This window comes from Phalacrocorax aristotelis, chromosome Z (genome assembly GCF_949628215.1).
Source record: "Phalacrocorax aristotelis chromosome Z, bGulAri2.1, whole genome shotgun sequence".
Taxonomy (NCBI): domain Eukaryota; kingdom Metazoa; phylum Chordata; class Aves; order Suliformes; family Phalacrocoracidae; genus Phalacrocorax; species Phalacrocorax aristotelis.
In genome coordinates this window covers 34230977-34258080 of record NC_134311.1, presented here as the reverse complement: position 1 = coordinate 34258080, position 27104 = coordinate 34230977, and positions in this window count along the sequence as shown.

Sequence of the window (27104 nt, the reverse complement as noted above, 5' to 3'; positions counted from 1 at the left end):
TTGCCTAATAGTGACTGCAGTACTTAATTCTCCATAATGAGTAGAAAACATAAAACGGCTTAATTTGGGCTATGATAATGCAAACATTTGGATTTTTTTGAAAATTAATAGATTTTTGGGTTTGGTTTTTTTATGTTGTTGGTTTTTTTAAATGTTGACTTTGTTTCCACAAATCTGAAGTTTTTAAGGAAAAGTCAAAAGATTTTTAGCAGAGAGGCTCATCTCATGTCTCATCTTTTAGAGGCTCTTTTTATCTCAGAAAACAAGAGAGAAAACAAAGCATGCTACTCTGAAATATTAAACTCATTTTTGTTTAGAAGCTACACATGTATGCTAACCAATGAAAGGGTATTCCTGGTAAGCATGGTGTTTTAGTGCTTTTTTGCTACTATTAGCTTTTTTTGGTGTATGAGGTTTTCATTTTTCATGCTAAGATTCTACTGTGTTACAGTCCCACAGCTAACATGTCTTACGATTAGTCTATATTTGGAGCCAATACATGACATGTTTATCATATCATTCCACATAAAAATTCTCTCAACACTGCAGCAACTTTAGCTAATAGAAACATGTTTCATGATTAACAAAACTTTTTTGCAGCCTCCATGATTTTTTACTAAAATTGGAGCACATGCTTAAAAATTCCTAGTCAAGCAGCTGAAAATTTGACCTTTGACATTCGGTAGTAAGTGATAGTTATTCATAAAGAGACAGGATTTCATTGCTATGTGTTGAGTGTAGCAATCTTGAAACATGATTGATGAGTTCTATCATCATGTATGGAAAATTGCATGAAGGGGTTTATTTATAGTTAATAGCTATTTTGTCACATATGATCTTCAGTTAGGAAGATAAAACAAGGGTTTTTTGCCCAGCAGACATTGTTTCTCCATGTAAAGGCCTTAGAGACCTCTTACAAGCAGTATTAGTGTGATGTCATCCCTGACTGGAGCACAAAACAATTCTGTAGGTAACAAGAGAACATCTTCTTTAATGATACAACCTCAGGGTCCCAAAAGCATGTAGCAGTGCCAAGATGGAACATGACTGTTTCTATGTAAACAACCTTCTCTCACTTCTCTAGATCCATATTGAGATGCTTTGGTAATTAAAAGCTGAAACAGCAGCTAGAAGTTTGAACTGGATCATATTCCCCCAACAGTCTGGAAGTCTGTAATACTTCTCACAGTTGGTACTGCATTCCATAGCTGAAATGTGTGGAAATCCTCAACAACTTGCTTTGTGGTAATAACATTTGACCATTGAAAATACCAAATACCATTCTTCTGTTCTGGAACAGAAGACTTTTTTTTTTTTTAATTGGTACCAGCATGCATTTTCTTGACCTCTCCTTAAAGTCCTGGCCATGCCAGGTTCTGAGGACTCTCTTGGGGACAGACAACATCTGTTGCTGTCCATGGAATCTTTGACATTGTGTGCTCTCTGAGACCCAAGAACCATAAGGGTAATGTTTACACAAAGTCATTTGTAACACTACTGATAACACGAGAGAGTGCTGCTTTTTTACATGGGTTGGTATGTAATTTCTGAGAAGTCAGAGTGGCATATCCCTGCCCAGCCCATACTTTGGAGAGGTAGTTTGTACATGCCTTACTTCAGTCAAGCCTTTTCCTCTCCTAGTATTTTCCCAAAGTTTCCATATATTAAAACAGTGTTTTCTCTTACTAAATAAAAGAAGATTGATTTAGTTGTTTTTCTCTTACTAAATCACGGATTGAAAGAAAAATGGCTAATACCCAAATGTACATCCAATGACTAATGTGAGAAAATGCTTTTTTTAATGTCCCTAATGTATTCCCATAGCTGTGCCACAATTTTGAGAAAGTTCTGGCAGCTGAGCTCCAGAAATCCAACACTTATTCTTTATTGTGGTATAACTTTCATTAAGAAAGGAATGGTCTCTGGCCCAGAGAGGTCAATTAGCAGCCTTGCATGGACTTCAGTGGACTGTGGGTCAGTCCCATGGGATTCATCTGACGAGGCAGGTGCTAGATTTTTTCTCACCTAATTTTAAACATTTTCTATATAGGCAACTATGAAGTCACACCAGTCAGGAGAAAAGAGAGCATAACTATCAGTACTACTTTAACGTCTCTTGAAGATGAAAGGAATCATGACCAATGAGGCCCTATGTTCCTCCATACAAAGAAACTCTGATCTTGACAGGTACAGATATCTTCAGTGTACACATTTCCATTTAGTCAGATGAATCCCATCAGAAAGATCAATTCATCCCCTGGGAGCTGGGAGTTCCCTACAAGTTCCCTTTGTCTAAAATATTTTGGTCAAAGATGAAGCATGTGTCAAAATCATTTGTGCTCCAGAAGGTAACACTGTAAGGGTGGTGGTTATTCTGATGCATGTTGATGCTATCCACAACATGATGGTAGGCACTGACACCATAGCTCAGTGCAGAGTAGATGGTAGGAGGGCCTGTAACTCTGTTGACTGTAGGACTGGCAGCTAACTGTTTGGCCTTGTGTCTCTGAACACTTGGTGTAGAACACCCAGCTCTTGTATGATGCCATTCAGAAATGTGCCTGACAAGTGCTGGGCACTTCAAGAATCAGGCCTATTGAATTTAAATTTATAAAAACAACTAAAAATACTTGCTCCTCTATTTTTTAGATTGAGATTGCCTAAAGGGTAAGTCTTCTATTTTAACAGTAAAAACAGACTAAACTTTTCAACTTCAGGTTGCATATTTGAAAGAAGGAAAGTCATTATGATGTGATATCAACTGTAAATATTAGCCAATTAGGTCTTTTTCTTGCACTTGTAACTATCCATTTTGGTCCTGTCCTGTCTTTAGAATCTGGCCTTAAGAACAACAAAAACAAATAGTTTAATGAGGATGCTAAACCACTTTGCTTTATGCTTTATGTAACCCTTGTGATATTATTTATGCCAAAGAAAAAGCTAAATCATATCAGCATTCAAAAAAATAAAAGCTTTTAGCACCACAGCTTAATGATGATGCGATTTACAGCCTCTGAAGTGCATGGGTAAGTGTTTAGGGAGAAAAGACTAGCTGCCTTGAAATTCACAAGCAGATAGTAATTTTAAAAACCTGTGTTACCTGAGCATATTTTGGAGACTATTACAAACCTGAGCATTTTCCACGAAAAATGGAAATGCATTTTTTTTAAAAAAAGGAAAACAGTAACAAGATTCAAAATTATTAATAAATTATTAATAAATGGCCGGAAGTACAAAAGAAATGAAATGCAGTACATGGAAAGGCACCTGGGGGGCTTTAAATGGAGCTTGCAGCTCTTACCTCTCATTCACTCACATAGTGGCAGGAGCACTCACTCAGCAGCAGGAAAGCTGGAGTGCAAACTGCCCTCAGCCACAGGGATTTACATTAATCTTTTCCAACTCCTAAGAAAATTAGTGTTATAATTAGCAGATTGTACATCAACTGAGCCTATGGTTGATGTTGGAACGTTGTGCTGCCAAGAGCACAAATCCTGGAACCAAAAAGCACAGAAGTCTTTGTAGCCTAATACTATTGCGCTTAGCTAGAGGGGGACAAAATTATGTGTATGTACCTGTAAACCATCAGATGTTGGGCATGCCTATTGTATCCATTAGGAGCTGTTATATGTGTGAGTTATTTCATTCCTAGCTCCCCATTTCTGAAAGTACATAAAATCCCACACTCTGAAATTCATTAAAATACCATATTCTTCACAGCTATTTATATGCTTTAACAAAATCCAGACTTCTATTTCAGGAAAAGAGAAAGCTGAGAGAAAAGATTCTGGGAATCCAAGAGGGTTCCAGCAACGAAAATAAATGTTTCAAGAATCTTAATGTCATGTTCAGAGAGGAGGGGCAAAAAAAGCATGTATAATATATGGTCTCTGCTGCACTTCTTAGTGTAAAACAAAATGTCACATCACAACCATGACAGTAAAAAATGTAAGGTCAGGTTACAGATAGCTTAAGATTTGTCTCATTAAACTAATGTGGTAGTTAGAGGAAAATAAATGAATGTGTGAAAAAAAATATATTTTCCATAGGTATTTCAAAAAGGTGACAGAGAGTGTTATTATGAACTAGAAGTAATTGCAAGCAATTAAAATTGTTTTCTAATTGCTTTCAGATTATGTCATAAACCAACATAAATAAACTCTACATTACAGGTGGCATCTTTCCTATGAGCATTAGTGTCCTAAAAGTTAAGTGTCAAACTTTTCCCTTGCACTGGAAAGCAGTAGTCAACCTGGAAACACAGTTCATCTTATTCAAAAATACAGGTCTAGGATAGACAAGTAAATGTTCCCTGAAGGCTCATGTCCCACTCCTTTGAACACAGAAGTTTAGACTGCCACCCGACTGTTGAAGCCTAAAACTGAGAAACTGATTTTTTTCTCCTAGCACAACAGTGTTTTGCAGTGATGACTGTTGGATATTGTCATTTTAGTGATATTTGTTAGAATTCTTCCAAACAGAAGACTATGGGGATGCTGAAGCAATTGATTTATTTCTTTGGGGTTAAACCAAAAGCCAGCAGAGAATAGGATTTGGAAAGGACAGAAATAAACTCTTCATGTAATCACAAAATATAATCAAGTCTTTTTTAAATAATTCAGGCAGAACAATGGTCATGGAGCTATAAACCACTCTGAATGTGGAAGCGGAGGTATTTTTGTTATGCTTGATTTTGGCACCATTTTAATGAATAATTTTTGCCATTATTCCTAACCTAGAATATGATTCACTAGCTTGAAATCATCATAAACTCTGAATCTTTATCAGACACTTGAGTTCATTGATAAGCAACAGACAGGCTGCTGCCTATGAAGCAAAATGGCCCTGAGTTTTCATTTGAAATTGATGAATACTGTATGTGTGTTACTAATTATCCATTGGAAATAACCAGGTAATGATAATCAGTACAGTTCTGATTTATATGAAGTGAGTTGGGGAAATATGAAAAATAAAGAATTAAGAAAAAACATGATAACAGTGGTGTTGGACAGCATTGGGAGTATTTTCTGGGAAACTTTCCAAAAAAAAAAAAGACATCTGTGACTTGTCAACACTAGGAGGATAATCCACTACCACAGAAGAAGTATCAGCTTCTGTGTTTGCTTGTGGTTAATGTAATTGCATTAAAGAAGATGTATGAATTGGAGTGTCCTTTATATGCTTGGATCCTCTGTCAAGAGAGGCAGTAGCATTGGACTTTCAGGCCCAGAAAGTCAAAACCCAAGTATTGAAAAAAATGCCATCAGATGCTTGGCGATGTCGAGGCCTTCCAAAGCAGTTGTCAGACTTAGCTTTGCAACAGGGTGACTAATCTGATACGTAATACAGGATTACCTGATAATAACTTGCTGATCCTCACGTAGGGCAACACAACAAGGAATTCTGCATTTAGAACAGATCTTTTAAAAAAACTCCAGAAGTGTCAGAAATATAATGAACTCTGCTGGGGCAATGAAAAATTCTTAATAGCTGGTGGAATTGTTATTTAGCAGAACCTAGTTGAATAACCTATATTATTCTCCACTTTTTTCCAGACTGGTTTGTCTCTGCCTACAGACACAACACCTGTTTGGAAGTGAGGAAGTGCAAATAACTGGTGTTCGGCATTCCAGCTGGTACTCTGCAGATAAACACATGTGAGATCATATGAATTAATACCTGTACCTCCGAGATCTATTCTGGAAATAATTAAATCTTTCTGTTCCAGGTATGGAGCATAGTAGCGCAGTAAGTTTCCTGCCAGCTGGAATGACTGCTGTCCCTTTTATGGCATACCAACACTTCAACATATTATATCTTTTCACACAGTGACAGTAAGAAGATTTTGTCGTGAAGTTTTTGGTTTGGGATTAAGACCGGCTATAACAGATTGTTCTTGCTAGTTTTAGCTATGTTATTCTTCAGTGTAGTTCATCTCAACCAATGACTTCAGAACATTAAAGGAAAATAGTGTAGTATGAAACAGCAGGAGCTCTGAGTTGTTCCTTTAAACTAATAAAACCCCACTGAAATCCACTGATATAAATCCACCATGGAGCGGACAACACCTAGCAAAATAATGCCTGGAACTGTGTTTATTTTAGGCTTACCACTTACCTATTTCAAAGATAATTTTTATATTTCAGTAAAATACAGGTTCATGAGAATATAGATGTACCTAGAAATGGACATGAACAATGAAAAGCCATCTGGCATGATGCCCAAAGTTGTACCTGAATAAAGTTGTACGGTATTACCCACCCTCAGTCAAATGATCAGTGCTAGAACAGTATTTTTTTTAATTGAAAGGCTTAATTGGCAAGTCAAACATCCACATGTTGAGCAACACAGCTCAGAACACACTTCTCCTGGTGAATATAAAAAATAACGATTTTTCTTTTCAGTAAATAGTCTTTGAGGTCATACGCACTTGCTTTCTGTGGTGAGGATAAAGCATCATATTAGCATTAATGTGGGTCTTTAGTAGAAAACGTTCATGATAGGTTAGTGTTAAAATTAGGGTGATGACAAGGTTGTGTGCACCTGCTTTCTGTCCCATTTCATGTGTTTGCAGATTAACCCATTTATTTTTATTCCTGACGCTTTTATTTTATCTCTGTAGATGTCCTGCCATTGGATCAATACATTCTTCTTTACCAAATAAGAGGTACATATCTAGGTACATATTGAACAATTTCAGGCTGTTCATTTCAGCTGTGAAAGCAGGTATCTATAAGGAAAATGTGGTTGGCATCAATATTTGCATTCACAGCATCTGTCTTGTCAAACATCAGACTAGGTCATACAAAAAACAAGTTTTGGGAGCAAGTTCAGAGTATTGGTTCACAGATTAAGATTGGGTAAGATTGGTAAGATTTTACCAATCTGTGGGTAAGATTTTACAGTCTGTGTTACTGAAGAGATCAGAACAAACGTTTGGGATAGTACCTTCTCAATTTAAAACCTGACTCCTACTGGGTTGCTCATGGATAACTTTGCATGTATAACTAAACTTACCAAGAAAATTGACACTAAAATGGCACTAGTCTCTGGTTTTACCTGGCTTTGGTAGTCAACCTGGAAGGGAAGGAATTAACATGTCCATAATTTGGAAGCAGAAAGTGAGTCTCTTGTTCTGCAGTGTGCAGAGACCTCCTGCTGACAGCAGAGGAAGCAGCAAAAAATGCTCCCTCTCTTATTTTCTAGTTTGCTGTTCCCAGAAGTCTCTCCCCAAATGTTTAATCTTGTCACTCACCCAGAATGTTTAATCTTTCTGTAACACAAGAATCATACTGGTATGTTTCTGGAAGTCATAACTAAAACATTTGCCTACGTATTTTTAGCAAAAAGCTGTGAGATAATGGAGCAATTAAGGCATCTTTCTATGGATCCAAAAGAGTATATCAGGGACTTAGTCTGCACTTGTGCTGAAGGCTACACCGATAAATACAGATGTGTGTGGTATTTAATAATCTAAAAAGGGAACTAAAAGGCAGCTTGAAAATTATGCTAGTTATATTGGCTGCTTGTGTGATGCTAACTATACCCAGAAGTATAGTCATACTCAGAGGGTATCTTTGCTTTCTTACTTAGTACATGGGCCTCTACTTTTAATTTCTCTATCTGCAGATACTGACCTTTTTCTGTTTCTCAATATGAAAGGGAAAAATGTAATTTGATATTCAAGAGCACTGGAGAAACAGGAATTTGAAGAGAGAGAATTTATTAAGCACTGAGAAGAGCTCCTACAGACTCTCCTATGTGACAGTCTGTTTCTGCGTGAGAGGTTTTCTTAGGATTAGTCATAGCACAAGCAAAATTTTTATTATATTTTCCATATAAAAAGAAAAATGCCAAATAGTGTAATTCTCAGTATAAAGCCCAGCACTCTGGGTAGAATAAAAGTAAAGATAAGGCCACACAACAAATGCTTCTACTGAGATCATGTTAAAGTATACAAAGCAATTAAAAGCCTTACTAGACCAAATGGTTTCTAATGTCAAGAGGAGCAAATTCAGACTGCAGTTGAAGAATGAAAGAAATGAGTCAAATGTGAAAAATGGGAGAACTCATTTGAGATATCTTACTGCTTCTTCAATGACAGACCCATTAATATAACATAAAATGAAGGCGGTGGGGCATTTACAGCTGTCTACATACAGGTGTCTAAATTAAGTGTTTTGAGTCAGGCCATGGAGGCATGCATCTCTCCACTGACTGCATATGACACATAGGGATCTTCATCTCTGAATCTTTTTGTCTGCTAAAGCAGCTGTTGTGAATATACACCCCCTCCAGCTTCCACATATTCACAAATTCTGCTTTCTTTTGCTGTTATTTCACTTGTGTGTAATAGCATTGCCTAAATATTTAGAAAATGTTTTAATAGCCTTGAAGGACAGATGATACAAAGATGCAATGGGGTATTATTTATTTAATTACAACTAACACGTGATGATTCAGGTTTCCTTAGTAATTCAGGTAGAGTAATACTGCTGAAGTTTACATAAAGTATCAGCTCTAAACTTCAACACTCGTCTTTCTGTCAGTGACAATAGACGTCCAGCTCAGATGGAAGGAAAGTTGTTGTATGCATCTGCTAATTAGGAAACTAAGAATTTGTTCACCTTATTATCCTTAGATTATGTTACATTAGTCAGATTCCTTTACATCACCAAACACCGAAAGGGCGAGCTGGCCTTAGCATTCAGTTTGATATTTCAGACTCTCACTTAGTCCCTGGAAGGGGAGCTGCAATATTTCCATGAGTTTACCAGAAAATTCAAGTGTTGGTTTAGGTGTAAATGCATTAGAGTAGTTACTCTCAAAAGTATGAAAAATGCTTACCCTGGATTTGCCAAATTAATAAACCTTAAGAATTAAAAAGATTCAATTGTCAACATTTCTGAAAAAAGATTATGTTAATTTCAACAAATACCTATGAAGGGTCAATTTTATTTAAGAGAAGCTGTACATTTCAGAAAGTTACACATAAAGAATATTCTTAGGCAAATTATATATTGATAGATATAAATATATAGATACATATGTATATACAAATGTCAAGGCAAAATCTGATAGCTGATACAGACACATCCAAGGGGAGATTTAGGGAATGAGTTTGGACAATGGGAGAAACCACAAAGCTGTTAGATTAAAGAAGCGAAAACGGCAGTGGGGATGTGTGTTTTCCTCTGGACAGAAGACATGAGTCGTTGACATTTATATACGGTCTAGAATCAGATGAAAAAAAAAATGGCCTAGAGAGATGCCAGGACTTCTTGGGACTGGTCCATCTGAAAACAGGATAGAAACTCCCTTTGTTGTGGCACTTTGGTACCTTAGCTCCCAGAAGAAATAAGTTTAAGGAGGAAGAAGACATCCAAGAAGACCTATTTCACAATTTTCTTCTTGACTAGACAGAGGACAAGTCCCCTGTAGGTCAAACAGCTGCCACTGGGGAGACTTCTGGGTAAGAAATTGCTGTGTTTACTCAGCCTGAAAATGGCCTGCCTCCTGTCTACCTCTAGCCCATTGTTCAATCAACCAGCTCAAAGACAGAAGAGAACTGGAGGATCTCTTCCCCTCTTCGTGCCAAGTTACATTTAAAGCTCACATAAAAATATGATGGGGATGCTTGTGTGATACAACCTACATGGCAGCAGAAATATGACATAGTCTTTCATGCTTTGGTAATCTGTCATTTAAGGGACTTAGATTTTAGTCTTTGCTAAAGTGAAGACAAAAATCGGTGTTTATTCACTCTCAGAAAGCCCATCAGATAATCAGATGATTGTTGTTATCCCTAGATAGGAAGTGGGGAAGCAATCAGAATTAGTGTGACTGAGCAGCTTAGAAACTGTTAATTAATTATGTTAAACTTCTGATATGAAGTTTCATAGCTGTACTGACCAGATAGAGTTTTGGAGGGTCTACAGTCCTCCAAAACTTCTAGTCCATATGTGCCCTTCAAATTGTTTACACTACCAGTTCATCTCCATGGGTTTGAGCGACACTGACAGCATTAGCGAGGGATAGCTGCCAGCTCTAACCTGTACTCAGAGACTAGGCTGATTAGACACGCTGAGAGCTATTGACAGCAAACAGGCTTTGCCTAACTTCAGCAAACTGAGTAAACTGAGGTGAAGGCAGGCAGCTCAACATGAGCTTCCAGAGGAGTCAGGCTTAACCAACTAAATCATAGGAAAAGATTAATGTTTAGCCTTCTTTTACCAGTAAAGGCAATTCAGCTCATTCTCATGCAGCTGGAACCATTCGTCCTTATAGGGAATCAAAACAATCTGTGCATGTTGAGTCTTAGATTAGCATAGATGACATGTTCTGGATTTTATTGACACAGGGAGAGTAACCAAGATAAAGATTTCCATACATCATAAGTGTAACAGAAAAAATTGTGTGTGCAGCCACTATACTTGAAAGGAAGACTAATATTTGAAACAACTTTCCTCTTCTGAAAATTAAATAATAAATATAGATTAAAATGGAATGCCCACATGGGGGAGTTATTGCAGAACAGTTAGGCGAGCTTCTCTGTTAAAGCAAGTACTCCTAGCCTTTGGAGAGAATGATTGAGCCAAAATTACAGTTGATGGTATGAAACAGAACAGTACTATTTTCTGTAAGGAAAGCACTGAGCACCTCTCATTTTTGTCTTCTTCATATGGCAGATTTGTCTATTTCATTATTTATTTTCCACATAGGTAAATAGTAGTGCCAAATATGCCATGTAGAATAAAAAATCTGAATGTCCAAAAAATGTCTGAATGTGCCTATGAAAATTATTTCACACTTATTGAAAAAGTAATCATACTTAAAAAATTATGTGCAGCCAGGTTTGGGTATCAGCCCCTGATTGAACAAGAATTTTGCAAAGAGCTTAGTACCATCTATCGTTGTTAAAGCTTCAGACAATGTAAACTGGAAGTGACATGTAGCTGAAAGGAACTTCACAGAATTTGCTATGAACACAATGGAGCTGGCTGTAGCTGTTCAAACAGCTCTCTTCATACCCAAGAGTCAGAAGCACGCATGCACTCATCTGCTAGGGCACTTCGAATGCCCCTGGCAAAATAGTGATGCAATAGATATTGTGTGTCCACAAAACAAAATCAAAAACATGTCATCTTTGGTGGTTAATCTCAAACAGTAATAAAGGTACGCAGGAAGAAAATGGATAACAGAAAGTGATTTTAATTTTTAAAACTTCACTGTGGCAAGAAAAAGAAGTCTCGTAACTGTGGAGAACTAGAAAAAAAGCAGGCTATAGAACAGTTCTTCCCCTGGTAGATGCCAGTGAGATACAGAGAAACCCCTGGAGAACTGCATATTTTGGCATGAGCAACTTAACAAAAGAAGAATTTCAGGCACCCAGATCGTACATTTCTGGTATTATAAATCAAATTAATTTTAGCATTTATGTGATATTCTAGAGATGCATAAGATTTTTTGACCTTGCCAAGAGATAAGTTTATAGTTTAGTGTGATCTGAAAGAGAACAAGCAAATGAAGATCACTGTGAGACTGGAAAGGCATGTCAATGGGTAGAGGATGTGTTTGGAAGTGAAAGTGAAATTTTATTTTCAGTGTTTAGCATTAACATTTAATATTAAAATTTATGACAGTTATGAAACAAGCAAATGAGCACTTGTACTCCAAAGTGACACAACCACCCCTGACAGACAAATGGCAGACTTTCCTGATACTACTAATAGTGGCTATATGCTAAGTATAGCTTTGCTGTCGCTGAACAGCCAAAACAAATGTTTATAAGTCATAAAAAATTTGTGTTGCTACTAGATGTCAAGATTTATGATTTCATTCATTTGCTCATACGTATGAGGTCTTTGCACTTTGAAAAACTCATGAAGAAGTCAACTGCATTAATCTAATAAAATGTCAGCTGATTGCTCAGAAGATTTGCCTTAATCCTTTCCTGAATGGAAGTCAGGAATGTGTCTTCAGCAAGAAAAGAGGAGAAAGCTGTTAAATTCTTTGATAGAATTACCCAGTGTATAAAGAGATTATTCATGCAATGCAACTTTTATATGAAGATGCTAAACCTTGTTTTGAAGCATTGATTACAAACCTTTCCAAATCATGTTTTTAGACAAGTTCAAGGAAAACTTATACCAATACAAGGCCTGACTGCAGAAACCATTTCACTGGCATGTCAGCTATTTAGTGGTGTAACATTATCCAACCAGCCTCTGGGAACCCCGTGGAATCCAGGTATGTGCTTCTGATTCCATTGTTATGAGCAGCTTTGCCTTTCCCTCAGAATAGTCCAGAGCTCATCTCAGATTACTGATTGTCTCAGCAGAATACTCTATCATAAGGATCACTGAAAATCCCCAGATTATACAATTTTGATATGTCCCTATTCTGTGGCAAAAGTTCTAAAGGTTTTTCCTTTTACCATGACATCCAGATGATAGCCTGGTTAGACAGATCCTATGTCCACTCCATTTATATCACAGAAGTCACTGGAACAGAGATAAAGTCATAAATCAAGGGTCTATAATAGCATGTCCAGCCAAATGCTTAATGATGGCCTGATGCAAAGACAGTTAAAGTCCCTGGACAGACTCATATGGCTTTCCCAGAGCTTCAGTAGGACTACTTTTGTGTTCATATTTTTTCTTCTTAACATAGATGTGATCAAGCTTTCCTATTTTAATTATCAGTTAAAAGTAACAAAGCTGTAGATACTTTTTGCTGCTTTTAGGCCAGCTTCAAAAAGCCTGCCTCAGCTGTTTGTGGAAATTTCTATAGTTGTAGTTGAGGAATAGCATTAAGATTGAATTCATTTGGGAAAGGAAGAGGGAACGGTGTACGGTTGTTAATGAAGTGTTAGTATATCACTCATATTCATATTTCAGTGTAACTTCTATTTAGTTAAGCACAAAAATATCAAAGGAACCTAACCAGCATTATGTTTCCAAGAATGCTGTTTTCCTCTATGAGCTGTCACACTTTTCATCTAGAATCTATGTAAAACCAGGAATAAACTTTCTTTAAAAATAATTGAAAACAAGTTCTTTAATATGGAGTAAGTGAAGATTTTTCAAACTGAAGATCTATCCTGTGGCTACTGATTGAAGGGGAAGGATAGGACCCATAAGAATTATCAAGTTTAAAGAACATGACTGTGTGTCTTTGGCATACAGTGTCCTTTAATAGAGAGTAAGGAAACGCACTGGGGACCTTCCACATGTTTGTCCCCACCAAGAGGACTTCCAAAGATGTCTCCTTGAGTCTGCTGGTGGACACTTTGTGCTAGACACTGTTCTGAGTTATTGTCAGTACTGACCATGACTTCAGTTTGACTTGGCATCAAGCAAAATGATGCTTAACTGGCAGTGAGCATCGGCCAATGCATTAGGGATTTTTAATAAGAAAAATAATAATAAATAAACCTCTTGTGATTATTAATATTAGGTTTGCCAGCCGGAAACACTGTTGCAATGGCACTGCCAGTCTCCTGGAAATGCCTAGGAAAAACTTTTCTCTAGCAGAAAGTTAATTCCCTGCTTGTGTACTCCTCAGTAAGGTGCTGCAAAATTAGGCTTTGAAGCTTGTACTGCTCACTGTAGTCTCCACTGGCAATCAGTAGAAAGAAGTGAGCATCTCCAGAGGGTAGTTCATCTCTTTCTAAGACAGATTGCTAAGGCAAGTCATGTAAATCACTCCTTATTTTTCTCACTTAACTGCAAAGGAAGCCAGGGTGAGTAGCACCAATGTTTAAACTTTTTAAAACTTTAATTTATTCAGTTGGGTAAGATGAATCCCATATAAAGTACTGGAGACAAAAGTCATTAGTGCATTTAGGATGTATGAGGTAGTGGGGCATATAAGGGTAATATGGCTGAATAGATTTCTGCAGGTTTAATTTGAGTCTCTAATATGATCAAAGAGGCTCCTCTGGTCTCCAATGTGAGTGTAAGCAGACCAAAATGAAGAACAGCTTCGCCTTTGAAAAATCTTCCTCATATCAGCATTTGGGTTAATCACAGGATCACAGAATCCCAGGTTGGAAGGGACCTCAGGGGTCATCTAGCCCAACGTTTCTAGGAAGAGCACAGTCTAAACAAGATGGCCCAGCACCCTGTCCAGCCGAATCTTGAAGGTGTCCAACGTGGCCAAGTCAACCACTTCCCTGGGGAGATTATTCCAAATGTCATTGGTGGGCTGTCACATTTCCTTTCTTATCAGAAAGTGCCCGCAAGCCCTGTTCGTTTGTATGTGTACAGATCAGTCCACAGGAATTGCTGATAACTTTCTTCCTCTTTTTTTTTTGTGAAGATACGAAGTAGTGAGCAGCTATGCGCAGTTTCTTTTCTGGTATGCCTATCTAGGCTGAGAGGCTTTCCTCCTGCTATCCTGGCCCTTTCTTTGTTTAGGCAGTTTCTTTGTGTGGTTAATCTTCAACATGCTTCATCTGCTTTCCATTCTCCTGCCTGCAGCCTGAGGCAATCACCTCAAACCAGCTGGGATAAAGAAAACAAAGGTTCTTTTTTAACCAATGGAATAGCTTAATAATGATCACATTTCTTCTGAAATAAATGATTGTTTGTATAGTATTAACCCTTAGGCCATAAATTAAGGGTGGCTAGTGCAAAGAAGGACCCCGGGGGAAAAAAGCAAATGCTTTGTATTCTGTTTGGTAAACAACAGAATATCTAAATATTTATACATCACTTATTACATTGCTTTTAATCTTACTGAAAGGACCTTTAAAATGGACAGTAAGGCTCAGTTTAGTGAAACTATCACATAGGATTAGCGGGCTAAGAAATGAACACAGCTGTTTCATGGCCACTGGGAGCAAATATATCAAGAGCACTTAAATGCTGGTATACAATCCTATTCCTAGACAAAGAAATTCCAGTGCAAGAGGGGCTGGAATGAACAAAAATAAAAAGGGTAGTTTTCTTTATCCTGAAGCATTTGTGAAGATTGGCCAATGGTGTCCAAACCTATTATTCAGTATAGCACCAGATTGCCAGAGACTAGATCAGCGTGTCTCGTAATCTGTGTCAGGGAGAGGAGACCTTGAAAACAAGCTGTTGAATTGTATAGTAAATGACTTGTTCAAATAAGCAGCAATCAGATAATCTTTCTGACACTCTCCACAATTAATGCCTTAATATTAGTGCTTGATACCTTCTAAAAGGTTTTTCTTCTCTTAACTCTTTCATGTTGAAAAATAAATCAACGCAGAGAAAGAGTTTATGTTACAATCTTCTCATAGTGTTTAAATCACCTTTAAATGATCCCGGCTTGAAGCTAGAAGAGGAAGGGGTTCAGCTGCGAACTTTTGAAATATGACTCTTGGAAGGAAACTAAACTTCAGAATCATAAGTTAGATTGATTTTCAGCGTTCCAAGTCCTGTCATGTGGAAGCAATTTAATGGCCTAAATCTCAAAGGGGGCCAAAGGCAGATCACCAGTGGAGGTGACTGCTGCCTTTGGTAGGCAGTTAGATGCAATAAGGGAAAAATCTCATTGTGAAAGTTGAGTGTTCCATGTGATTTTCATTTACTGGCAGAAGTCCAGTGTAATAAAAGCTATGAAATGGTCTGCTTAGAGTTAAATGCCTGTAAGTGCATATTTCTAAAAAACTTGTTTTATTACATTACATTTTAATCTTCACAATCTTCTCACTGGAATGACACCCTGCCCCTGCCCTCCCTAACATTTAATCCCGAGGACACTTTCTGAGGATTTGTAAGAGTGGAAGCAGAGCAGGAATCACAGCTGGAGGAAATCAGACTGCTCCCTATGTAAGGGAAATGCATGAGGGATGGAGAGAGTGTGAAGGCAGTTTTCACTGTTGAGCAATTTTCATGATTTCTCAGGATAGGGTAGTCATAGCTTGATTTGTCCTTTGAGGTGTACAGGGAATTTAATTTTCATTCATGTGAGCAGGAGGGAGTGCTTCCAAAAAGATGGCCTTGTCATTCAGAAATGCATCGTGACCTCTACAAGAAATAGTCCCAGATTACATGATCCTTTGACCAGAGTATAATTACAAAATCACATTTTTTTATCTTTGCTGAGTAAGATGTTTCAGCTCTAGCAAACTGAACAGAACATTAGTTCATTGTCTTAAATTACACCTTAAAATGGAGCAGATTGTCAGAGATCAGCTCAATGGTTAGAGGTTGTTATTAGATGGATTCCCAAATTTGCTTCTCTTCCAGGAAACTGAAGCCACTACTGTCCAGGAAAATACCTAAACCACCACACAAGCTGTTTATTGTTGTGTTACTGCAACAGCTTCAGATGAAAATTTTGATGAAAGAATTCAGTTGGGAATGTATCGGAGTAACACCGGGCTTATGGCATCCTCTTGGAAACAGCAGCCTGTTGCCAGGATCTGTCCCTGTCTTGACACTCATTATATCCAGGAACTCTCTGAAATGAGATTAACGAAGTTATTTGATGATATGATCACTAGTATGATCACTAATTAAATGTTACCTTATTGACAGTCAGAGGAAAACCTTATTAATGACTTAAGGCTTGGGAGAAAAGCACCATGACTTATAATACTGATGCTAAGGAACACAATCCATTTTGCTTACCAAAGAAAGGGTTAAGAAGTGATTTGATTTATCCAGAGAAGTAGCAGTTTCAGAAGTCTGGTTCTGTAAACCCTATGGTTTCTGTCTGATGCTATGAAGCTCCAGAATTATAAATATTTGCTGCTTGTAAAGTCCACTATTTGGTACTAAAATCAAGTCTTAGGAGCAAAGTGGAACTTAGCTGCCTGCCAGTCAGGTTGGAAACACCTTGAAAGAACGCGAAGCAGAAGCACAGAGAAACTAATTTTCTGTAAAATCTCTAAGAGGGTAGGATTTGAAAAAAAATGGCATTTCGATGAGGATCTGACCAAAAAAAGACAACTTCTGATAAAGCCTTTCAAAAGCAATGTGCCTAAAAAGTCAGAACATGGATTTACAAGCAACAAAAATTTGAAAGGTGTGAAAAGGGTAGATTACACAGTGAGATCAACCAAGAATAAATTAAATTTATTGCAAAGGATACACCAATTTTAGCTTCATAGTGATTCAGAGGAGAAACTTGAAGCTACAGGAAAAATATCTGGGTGCTTCAGAGGTCCACAGTGAAAACATGATTAGAATTTAAGAGTGGTGAGGACCCTGAAGTGGGAGTATAACATTCCATTATTTTCTTTGTCTGGGTTTCTGCATTGCTGCTATTGAAAAGTAAGGAGTGATCATGCATATGAACCACTATAGAACACATGTGTCTCTTCAGGTTCAGTCTTATGTGACTGTGAAGGAAGGTGTACAATGTGTACAAAGCCTCTATGTACTTAGGAAGTCTTCTAGAGGGAGTAAGGAGCTAGTAATTTTTTACGTTCATTCTGTCCCAAGAAAGAAGGTCTCATTGTGGTGAGATGGGAAAATAGTGAAGTGGCAACCGTGTGGCTGAGTGGAGCTCCCAGGTTTCAGGAACAGACTTGTCTTTGGCAGAGCCTTTAGTAGGTAATGGTACTGCAAAATTCAACTTAAAGCTTGGATTTGAAGCTAGACAAGCTCAGCCTAGAAGTAAAACACGTCATTTTAAATAGAGGATAACTAAAAACATGAGGAGAGTTGTCATCTTTGCAATTATGGCTAGTAACAGTAATGTCTTTCTAAAAAAAAGTGTTTGTTCTGTTCAAGTGATCGTTTCTTGCCTTTAAGTCTGTAACTTTAGAACTAAAGGGGCAAAAATGATAGTACTGTGATTGCTACTTGTTGATGTTCTGCTTACTATTAATGGAATGCACATGTTTTGACAAAATAGCAAGTAAATTTTGCTCTAAAAGCTACCTTTTCTTCTTATTTGATTAACTTGAGCATTTGGAACACCATAATAACGGTAGTACTGTGCTGCTTGTCACAGTTACTTGCTCTGCAGGAGCAAGTAATTTCTGGGATTAAAGTCTCAGGCAAACGCTGTAGGAAATGGGATATTGGCATTCATGTCCTTAAAGAATCTAATGGAGACGAATGGAAAAAAAAATCCCGGTAAAATGTTTTTTCAAAAAGTGAGGAAATTATCACTTTCTGTTAAGAATTCATTCATCAAAATAGAGCTGGGTTGCTGATAGATACAAACTCATATGTCTTTACATGCTGATGGAGGATGACAGGCTCATGTTTTAAAGATTCAATAACAGTTAATTTTTCTAGAGTTTTAATGGGTGTTTACACACTTTTAAAACCATTGTTGAAAAATAACTAGCTTATAACTATTACCATCAAAACTACAAGATTGTCCTTTATACTTGGTTGCTTTTCCGATAAGCGAAGTATGGATATCTTGAATTATCTGGCACATTTTAACAAACTACAGAGATAAAATCTTTATGTTTTTACCACCAGGTGGGACTGCATGACTTAGTAGATTAAGCAAGATGCTTACAGTAATCAAACTGCTTATCCCCTAAGCATCCCACATAACCACTTAGCTAGTGCTGGTCTCGGAAGAATATGGACAGTGAGTCCCTTGTGGGTACAGAAAGCAACCACATGTTGAAAAAAGTAGAGATGGGCTTGCTATTCTCTCATGTTTGTCTTAATTTCAGGCAACCTCGAACTAAATTTCCCCATCATCAAGAGAAAAAATGTACATCCAAGCCAAGAGTTTTGTAATGTTGTAATATGCATAACTTGATGTCATTTTGGAGCCCTGTCACTCTGCAAATCTGAGTCTTGGTCACAGATGGCTGAACCCCTGGGTCTGAGGTTACAATGCTGGGGAAGTTAACACTGGAAAATGAACTGCTTGGGGATTTTAAAGCCCTCTACATTAAGTGGGCAAGTTTCATTTCCCTCAAGCTGTAAATAGTCTTTGAGCAAAACGACATGTTCCAGCATGCAGTTTTCAAAGCAAAACCCTGACCCGACTGAAGTCCATGGGGGGCCTGCCATGAAGGTCACTGCAGATGAAGCTGGGAGCCCTCATTAAAGAAGAAGGGCTTGAATCCTGCTGTCCCCACGCAAATTTTCTTTCTTCCTTGCTCTGAAAAAAATCCACTTAACACTGATGACTTACCCAGCTTGCAAATCTGTAAGTAGGAAGCAGATATTTGCTCATGATTAAAAAAGTTAGTGCACTCTGTGCTTGTTTGTGTGTAGGTCTCTGTGCCTGTTTGATCTGAGAAACTGAGGTAGCAGTTGAACAGACACTCAATTCATGGATCAGGACTCCCACAGCCATAGTGAGGCATGACCCAGAGTGTCGCCTTTTCTCCAGATCATGAGCTGCTGGCACATGCTGACCTACTTCTGAACAGAAGCTGCTTAAAAACACAATGACAGAGAAACACAGTATTAAATGCCAAAGTGTCTAGAGCAGTAGTTTTCAGGCTGTGGACTGCAAAACCATGGGGGACCCATGTCTGCTTTTAAGGAGTCAGCGAAAAGTGACAGCAAAGCATATTTGCAAACGCTTTACAACAATCAATGTATGGGAAATGGGCCCCTCTTCCTACTGGGAATGTTTCTGGGGTTCATATATTGGAAGGATCTTAAAAAACTACTGAACTAGAAGACAAAAGAAAGAGCTAAGGCAAGAAAGGAAAGACTAATAATGTATTTCAGAAATAATAGAAGCATGACTTTTACTTCTCAGGCTGTGTGTTAACCTAGTACAGAGAACAAAAAAAATCGAAGTCTCTTTGCATTTGGCAGGACAGCCAAAATGTCTTCAAAGCTATGTCCCTGTGTCATAGCAGAAGTTGTTCTTTTCTAGATTGATAGGGTTATTATTATGGTGTTTTCTGGGTCCTTCTAAAGAAAACAGCCCAGCAAATGTTTTGGCTCATTTCATATATTATCACAACTGTATTTATATGCATGGTAGCACTGCAAGTAATTATGTTTGGTTCTTTCTTTCCACATGAATATACACAGATCTTCCAGAAAGAGTGCCCTGGTTTTATGCAAGAGTGTAATTTCTCTGTAGGGAATGGGGCTTGTTTCTCCCGTCTGACCTACCTGTTTCATTGCCATCCTTCTTACACAGCAGACTGTAGCAATTACTGAGCCTTGAGGCAAGTCTCTCCAGTACAGGCCAAACTCTGCAATTTATCTGATGCCTTGGTCTCCTTTGCAACATATATTTTGGTGATACTGATCTCTTTTTTTATGGTTCATCTTAAAATAAATATGCAGGATATTTCCAAAGTCTTGTCTGCCCAGAATTTACAGGATTTCTAGTTGCCTTGTGAATAACCTGCTCCTTGGTGTGACTTACAGGACCTTCTTTTCCTAGGTACATGCAGAGAAAAGTAACCTGCATGTAACATGGGCCACTTCCAGCTGTGTTTCTTACCAATCAATCCACATTTCCTTTCATGGTCAGAGACATGCAGAGTCTGTTTCCTAAACAGATGCTGTGAAATTTGGGGAAGGACCACATGTTTTGACCAGGGCACTGTTATTTTCTGGTGCAAAGGCAATGTTTTGTGTTGACAATAATGCAAATAAAGTTCAGTGGGTGTAGAAGGTGTATTTTCACAGAGGCCAGATGACTCTGGACTGCCTCATGCTTGTATTACTTTCTAGTGGTAGGAATGGAGCAAGTACAGTGCATCCTGCTGGCACCAGTGGCACTCCTACTGATAAGGGAAACCCGTGAACTCTGTGTGAGGGTCAGTGAAGAACCCTCCACTCAGATGAGCATCACATTTTAAAGTGCTGAGGTGGTGATAACAAGATACGGATTTATAGATAGGACAGATCCAGGACAATTCCGTTTATGAGCAACCTTAGGGTCTTATCATGTGGACCTTCTGAGATGGGTAACATATATATTAGCATAATTGTACTGTATATTTGTACAGCATTAAACATAACAATAACAACTCTGCAATGTAAGCACTGACTGATAGTTTTTCAATGTTCAATATTTGTTTTAAACGGCCTGTTGTTTGTTCAGACAGATCAAAACCTCAGAGCTAAACCCTTTGGCCTCAGATCCAAGACAGATGGGAGTGAGGAGAATCAAGGATGGTTTCATGTCATTATTTTATTCCAATCTGGCTTCTTCCAGGCATGCAGCTTAGCTCTAATTTAGCGTTCCCTCCCATTTGGGATCAAGACCTGATGTAGACAGCTCAGCAACATTTTTGACATCAAGAAAAATTGAATATGTGTAATTCTTTCTTCAAAAATTCAGTGAAATACTCATGTACTCCCATTTTTATGAGACATAATGATTGACAGTATTCATGATCTGTAGAAGAATGAAATTATCATTAGAAAAGTAAAAATGAAAATGACGTTTCATTCTTTTTGGTTCCTTTGAGTGTGTCCCTTTGGTCTTGTCTCTTTACTTCAGGGTTATAAGCAAGGTTTTAGAGACAATAGTACTAGGAAAAAGTGAGTTGGTATTTCATCCAAGGCTGAAATACCACCAGTTTGTTTAAGGTCCTTGATTGCCAGCCAAGTACCTGACTTTCAGAATAGCAAGGTGTCTGATTATTAAACAGTATGCTGAAACCTTGAACACTGCCTTTCTTCCCAAGGAGTCCATTTGCTATAGATATAACCACTGAGACACAATACATATGGAGCTCAACATTGCTTTTTGAAAATTCATTTCTATAAAAACAATTATTTTGGCTCTAGATGTGTCTAAGTTTGCTCAGCTGCAGAAGAGGAAGGCCAAGGAGGAAACTATTTGTTGCTTTCCACTGCCTAAATGGGGTACAGAAAAGATGGACCTAGGCTCTTTTTGGAGGTATACAGCAGAAGCTTAAAAGGCAACAAACACAAGGTTCAACAAGGGAAATTGCTATTGAATACACACTCTCACACACACACACACACACACACACACACACACACACACACATATATAAAGTCTTCATGATGAGAGCATTCAAAGACTGTAACAGCTTTCCCAGAGAGATTGTGGCATTTCTGATCCTTTGATCTGGACAAGGATGAAGCCCATCCCATCTGGACAAAGTCCTGAGAAACCTGATTTAACTTTGAAGTTGGCCCTCTTTTCAAAAAAGGATTGGAGTTAGACCTCTGGAGGTCCTTTCCAACCTAAATTAATCTATGATTCTATGAGGACATATTTTGTCTTGTTATATATGACATTTTTTTAATCAACCGATCAAAGGATTTTTTCCTTGATGATATTAAAGAGACATGAAAACTACTTACTACCTAGCTTCATCTTTTTGGTCCTTTAATTACAAAGAACTGAAAGAAACTGAAAGTGCTTTTCTTCTTTTTAAAACTATCAAGTTTATGCTGAGTCATAACACTACCTACAAACGTCCAGAAAGTGGAGATTCTAAACAAAGAACAGAACAAAATATAAATTTGTAAAGCAACCTGCACTGAAAGCAAAGTATTTGTATGTAGAAAAAATCCACTTCAGAGTAAATTCTTGTCAAGGGCAATGTGTTTCTTGACCTCTTAAGTAACTAAAATGAGAAAGACAAATGACATTGTCATGGGTTCTTGGGTTCTTGTCCTCACGGATCACTCTCTGTATCCTTGGGAAGACGAATGAATTGGGAGTGAGCCTGTACTCATGCGTCTTTTGCAATGGTGCATTAGATGTGTAATTTAGAGATTTTTCCTAAATGTTGGTAGCTTAGGTACTAGCTCCAAAATGGCTGTGATTATCAGTCATTCCTCAAAAGGTGAAACTGAGGCCAAGTCTTGGGACTATTCACATGAGTAAGGGTAATTGATTACCTCTTATTTATATTAAAGATAGCATGAAGAAGATGTCTCAGGCCCAGGGTAGTCAGCTGGAGGCCTCTGAAGTTGTAACACATGGGGACAGGGTGTTTTTCCTGTGAGACATTTTGAAAGAACAGCTTGGTACACATGAGCTCTGCACATTTAAAGCAATGTGAGAAGGCCTGAAAAAAGACATTCAAAACACTGGGATTATAAAAATGCCACTTAAATCCAAAGAATGAACATAGAAATACCTATACATCTGAATAAAGGGCACTAAGAAGCTCTTCCTCCCAGGCAACTGCAGCACTGCCCTCAACATTTCTCTGACTGTCAGCTTTCCTCTTGGGAATTCCAGTTTTCAAGATCCAGCCTCTGAATGCACTCAAGTTCTGCTGCATGTTTGTTTCAACACATCAATGAAGCTTTAAACCTGCACTTCACAGAGGAGGCTGTTCCTGTTTTGTGTCTTGTGCAGGGCTGCAGCAGGGTGCCCAAATGCATGTATTTGTGCACTTAAGTGCACATTTGATGAGCCCAAAGGCAAAAAAAAAAAGTTCATTAAGGCACTGCTAAGTCTAAATCAAACTGGGGCTCTCCAGTACTAGTTTTTAACACGCATTTTCAACAGATGTCGGGCAGTGAAAACGTTTTCTCCTGTGTAGAAAGTGGTTCTTGGCTGATGAAAAAGCCATTTAACCTAGGAAAAAGGGCTATACCTGAAACCACTCTTACCAAGAGGAGTTTTAAACATGGATATAAAAAAATATGATCATTAAAGTGAATTCTTGTAAGATACAGAAATGTTTTCTAATGAAGTAGGGATAGGCTGTCTGAAAGAGAAAAATGAAATATGTTTTTCAACCATAATTTTGTATTGTTCCTGGTTTAGTTTGTGACTTCTTTAAGCTTTACAGACTCAGACTTTGAGGAGAGGGAAATTTGCCTGAATGCTGCCTTTGTATCCAGTATCACCCTGATGAGTTTATTCATACTTTATCTTTGTGACACCTGGGGTGGAATTAAAATCATAGTGAGCCAAATGAGGAAAGAAACAGCAAGGGAAGATCTATCAAACCTGGCAATATTTTGCACACTTGGCAGCCAGTCTAACCAGTTCAGAAAGTCACATGGCCATTTCCACCCCTGAAGGGAGGAGAGGATTTCCCTGGAGAAATCAGAGGAATTAAGCATCTTTCTTATTTCACATTTAGTAAGCCTTTTTGTGCATGTTATGATGAAAACCCCAGCTGGGTTGGTGCAGCAAGGAAGTGTACACAGCAACATACCAGACACCGCATGTCTCACACTGATCTTGTCTGTGCCTGTCTTTTGGCTGCATACCCCATGGCTTTAGTGAAGATTGCTCCTGTTTTTTAAGAGGTGAGATCACAATAAGGTCCTCTGAATGTAACTTAATGTCATCTCCATAAACCAGTTGCAAACTGGTTGATTGTCATACAAAGTGCTTAAAAGTAGCAGACACTTCTCTTTGGCCACGTGCTTCAATAAATGAGTAGGAAAAAAGCTGGAAAAGGTACAGAAACCCGGGGCTAATTACTCCTTTTTCAGCAGACCAAAGGCTTTTTGAACTTGTCTTTGACATCACCAGTTTTGAACCCTTAAGATCTGTGGTAAACTTCGGTTAAGAAGTGAATATCATTTCCTCCTTTTGATTTGGATACTAATCCATAAAACTGCTTGGTGCAAAAAAAGGCAGTCTAAGTGTCCAGGCTTCACAGTCCAGGGAAAAGAGAAAACTCCAGGTATAGCACAGTTTGAGCTTAGCAGGAGTGGCAAAAAAGCTGCAGGAAGGATTGAGACAAAAGGCAAGCTTCATATTGCACAGAAGAAAGGCAGATTTCAAATTAAAATTCTTACCAGGTGATTGAGATATTTTGTCTGAAAGTTTGAATAAACATGTCCACTGAAGAGTATCAGCTGTGTCTACAGTGGCTGGTGTGAAACAAAGAAACATCTGTTATATATATGTTTTGGACACATAGGAAAGCTTGGAGCCAAGACTAGGGGTCAAGAATGCTGTATATACATATATGGCATAAAATGCATTTCTCAAATGTAAGCATAGCTAATGTTCTGGTACTTTGATAATATTCCCTGCTGTGAAATTGCCACCTAGAGTGAGTTTGCAGTGCCTCCACTCTGCATACGCAAAAGTACATCAGGTAAATCAGCCTAGTTAAAAAAGAAGACTCCCAGCCAGCTGCAAGCACAAGCACACTAGCTGAGTAGTAGTTACACATTTAGCTTTGGACTCAGTTTAGATTAAGAACTACAAGAGCTACCCCTTCACCCCATTAAACCTGTGACTGTAACAACCATGACCCGGAGAAACTAGAAACATAAATACTTCAACTTTTAAAGAACAGCAATTAATTATTTTCCTTAAAAATCAGCAGCATAAACATAAATTGATTACTTACTGTTAATAAATGTTTGCTTTGTCTGAAAGAATAGCAAAATGGACGCACATACACATACACAGGATTTCATGCTGCCTGTAATATTTCAGGTTTTGTATACATTGTTTTGGATCTTCCCCTCCAGCCAGCTCTACTTCCACTGACTTGGAAATAGTGAGAAAGAATTAGATTTGTGGAGGGAAAGAAAATACAGCTTTTATTTTTGCTACTAAGTATTTAGCCTGGCTAAAGTTCAACCTAGCTTTGTCAGATAATATGCATCAAAATATTTTTATAGCTGAGTTATGTCGAACAGATTAACCAGCCAAAATAAAAGGCCTGAAGTAGGACAATGCAATTCTCTTGGCAAGCTTTGTGTCAAAGTTGTATTAATGGCATAGCAGAGAAGGAGCACAGGAAAATAAAAGCATCAAAGGGAAGCACAAAGCTTTAGTAAACTGAAGGATGGCTGGTTAATGAGACACCGTATGTGCTTGTAATGCACAAATCCAGCCTTGTGCTGCAAAGGTGAAAAGGATGAGCAGAGAGCATCTTGTTGAAAGGAGATATGAACAAGGAAAAGCAGGATTCCCTAAACAGTAAATCTCAGATGATTGTATCCCCTTTGCCTCTGAGGTGTTAGGGCAAATGGTTAATAGCTGAGGATGATGTGGGTGCACAGCACTTGGAGGCTGCTCAGTCTGTATTAATACAGACCTGTCTTACCAAAAAAAGCCAAAAACTGCAGCACTTCTGCTATCAGCCACTACCCTTAGAAACCATTACCCAAATCTGGCTGGTGTCTTCATACACAGCATGGTTTGCCAACAGTGACACATTCAGGAATGGTGGGAATAAATGACAATGTAGCAAGGGATCATGTCTAATTGAGGCATTTCATCTGTAGAACACTGCAAAGAGAGGGAATAATCCAAATCTTAATTTGTGCAATGATTCATGTGAATGACAGCTGCTCTATCTGGGTCTGAGGCCAAGCCAATTAATCCATGGAGAGGAGGTCTTGCTGCTCCCTTTCACACAAATCTTAGGGGAATAATGCCAATGAATGAAACAAAATGGATATTACAGGGAAGGGATAGACTTCTACCTGAAAGGCAGTGGTGTGACCAGTGACTTCTCAGTTATGAGCTAGCTTGTTATCCAAAAAAGGAAAAAACCTGTGTTTCTCATAGGAGTCACTTTACTGTGGAAGCTCCACCTTTATTTCCATAAATGTGTTTGCTACATGTTCACAGATGTCTTTGGAAATGCGTTTCCTTCCTGAGAACCAGAGGGATCACAGCATAAGGAAAGAGCATATGTTGAAGTCTTAGCCTCAGGGGGTATGCAGATTGGACTTTACTTGGCATTTTTCGTGATATATGATTTTTCCCATGGAAACAAGTTGGATTTAGGAGAAAGAAGGTTTTGTATTAAAATTTCAGAATGGAGAATGTTCTGAGAAAACAACCACTTTTCCAGGAAATTAATATTTTCTCCCCCAGCACATATCTGTGAAGCTCTTGACTACAGTGCAGAGCAGGGTCTTATCTTTTTGGAAAGAGTGGAGCAAGATCAGTGAACTAGACAAATGTATGCTAGAGGAGGCAGCAGTAGTCTGAAGAAGGTTCTTCTATGGAGAAACTCCCTCAGCTAGGCAGAAAAGATAAAATCCATCTGTTCCAAAGCTTCAACAGTAAAAGCTGACAAAAAAATGTTGGTACTGCTTTTTCAAATTGTATTCACCTTTTTTTTTAAATAATAAGTCTTTGATTTTGACACACAGACAGGCTCTGTGTCTCAAGACCTGGGAGCAGCCATCAGAGGGTCAGTGCTGAACCTTGAAACCCTGGGAGGGGGAACAAGCGCTTCTTCAGCGCCACTGCTCAGCACTGACATCCAGAAGAGACTCAGGCATGTGGAGGAGGAGGTC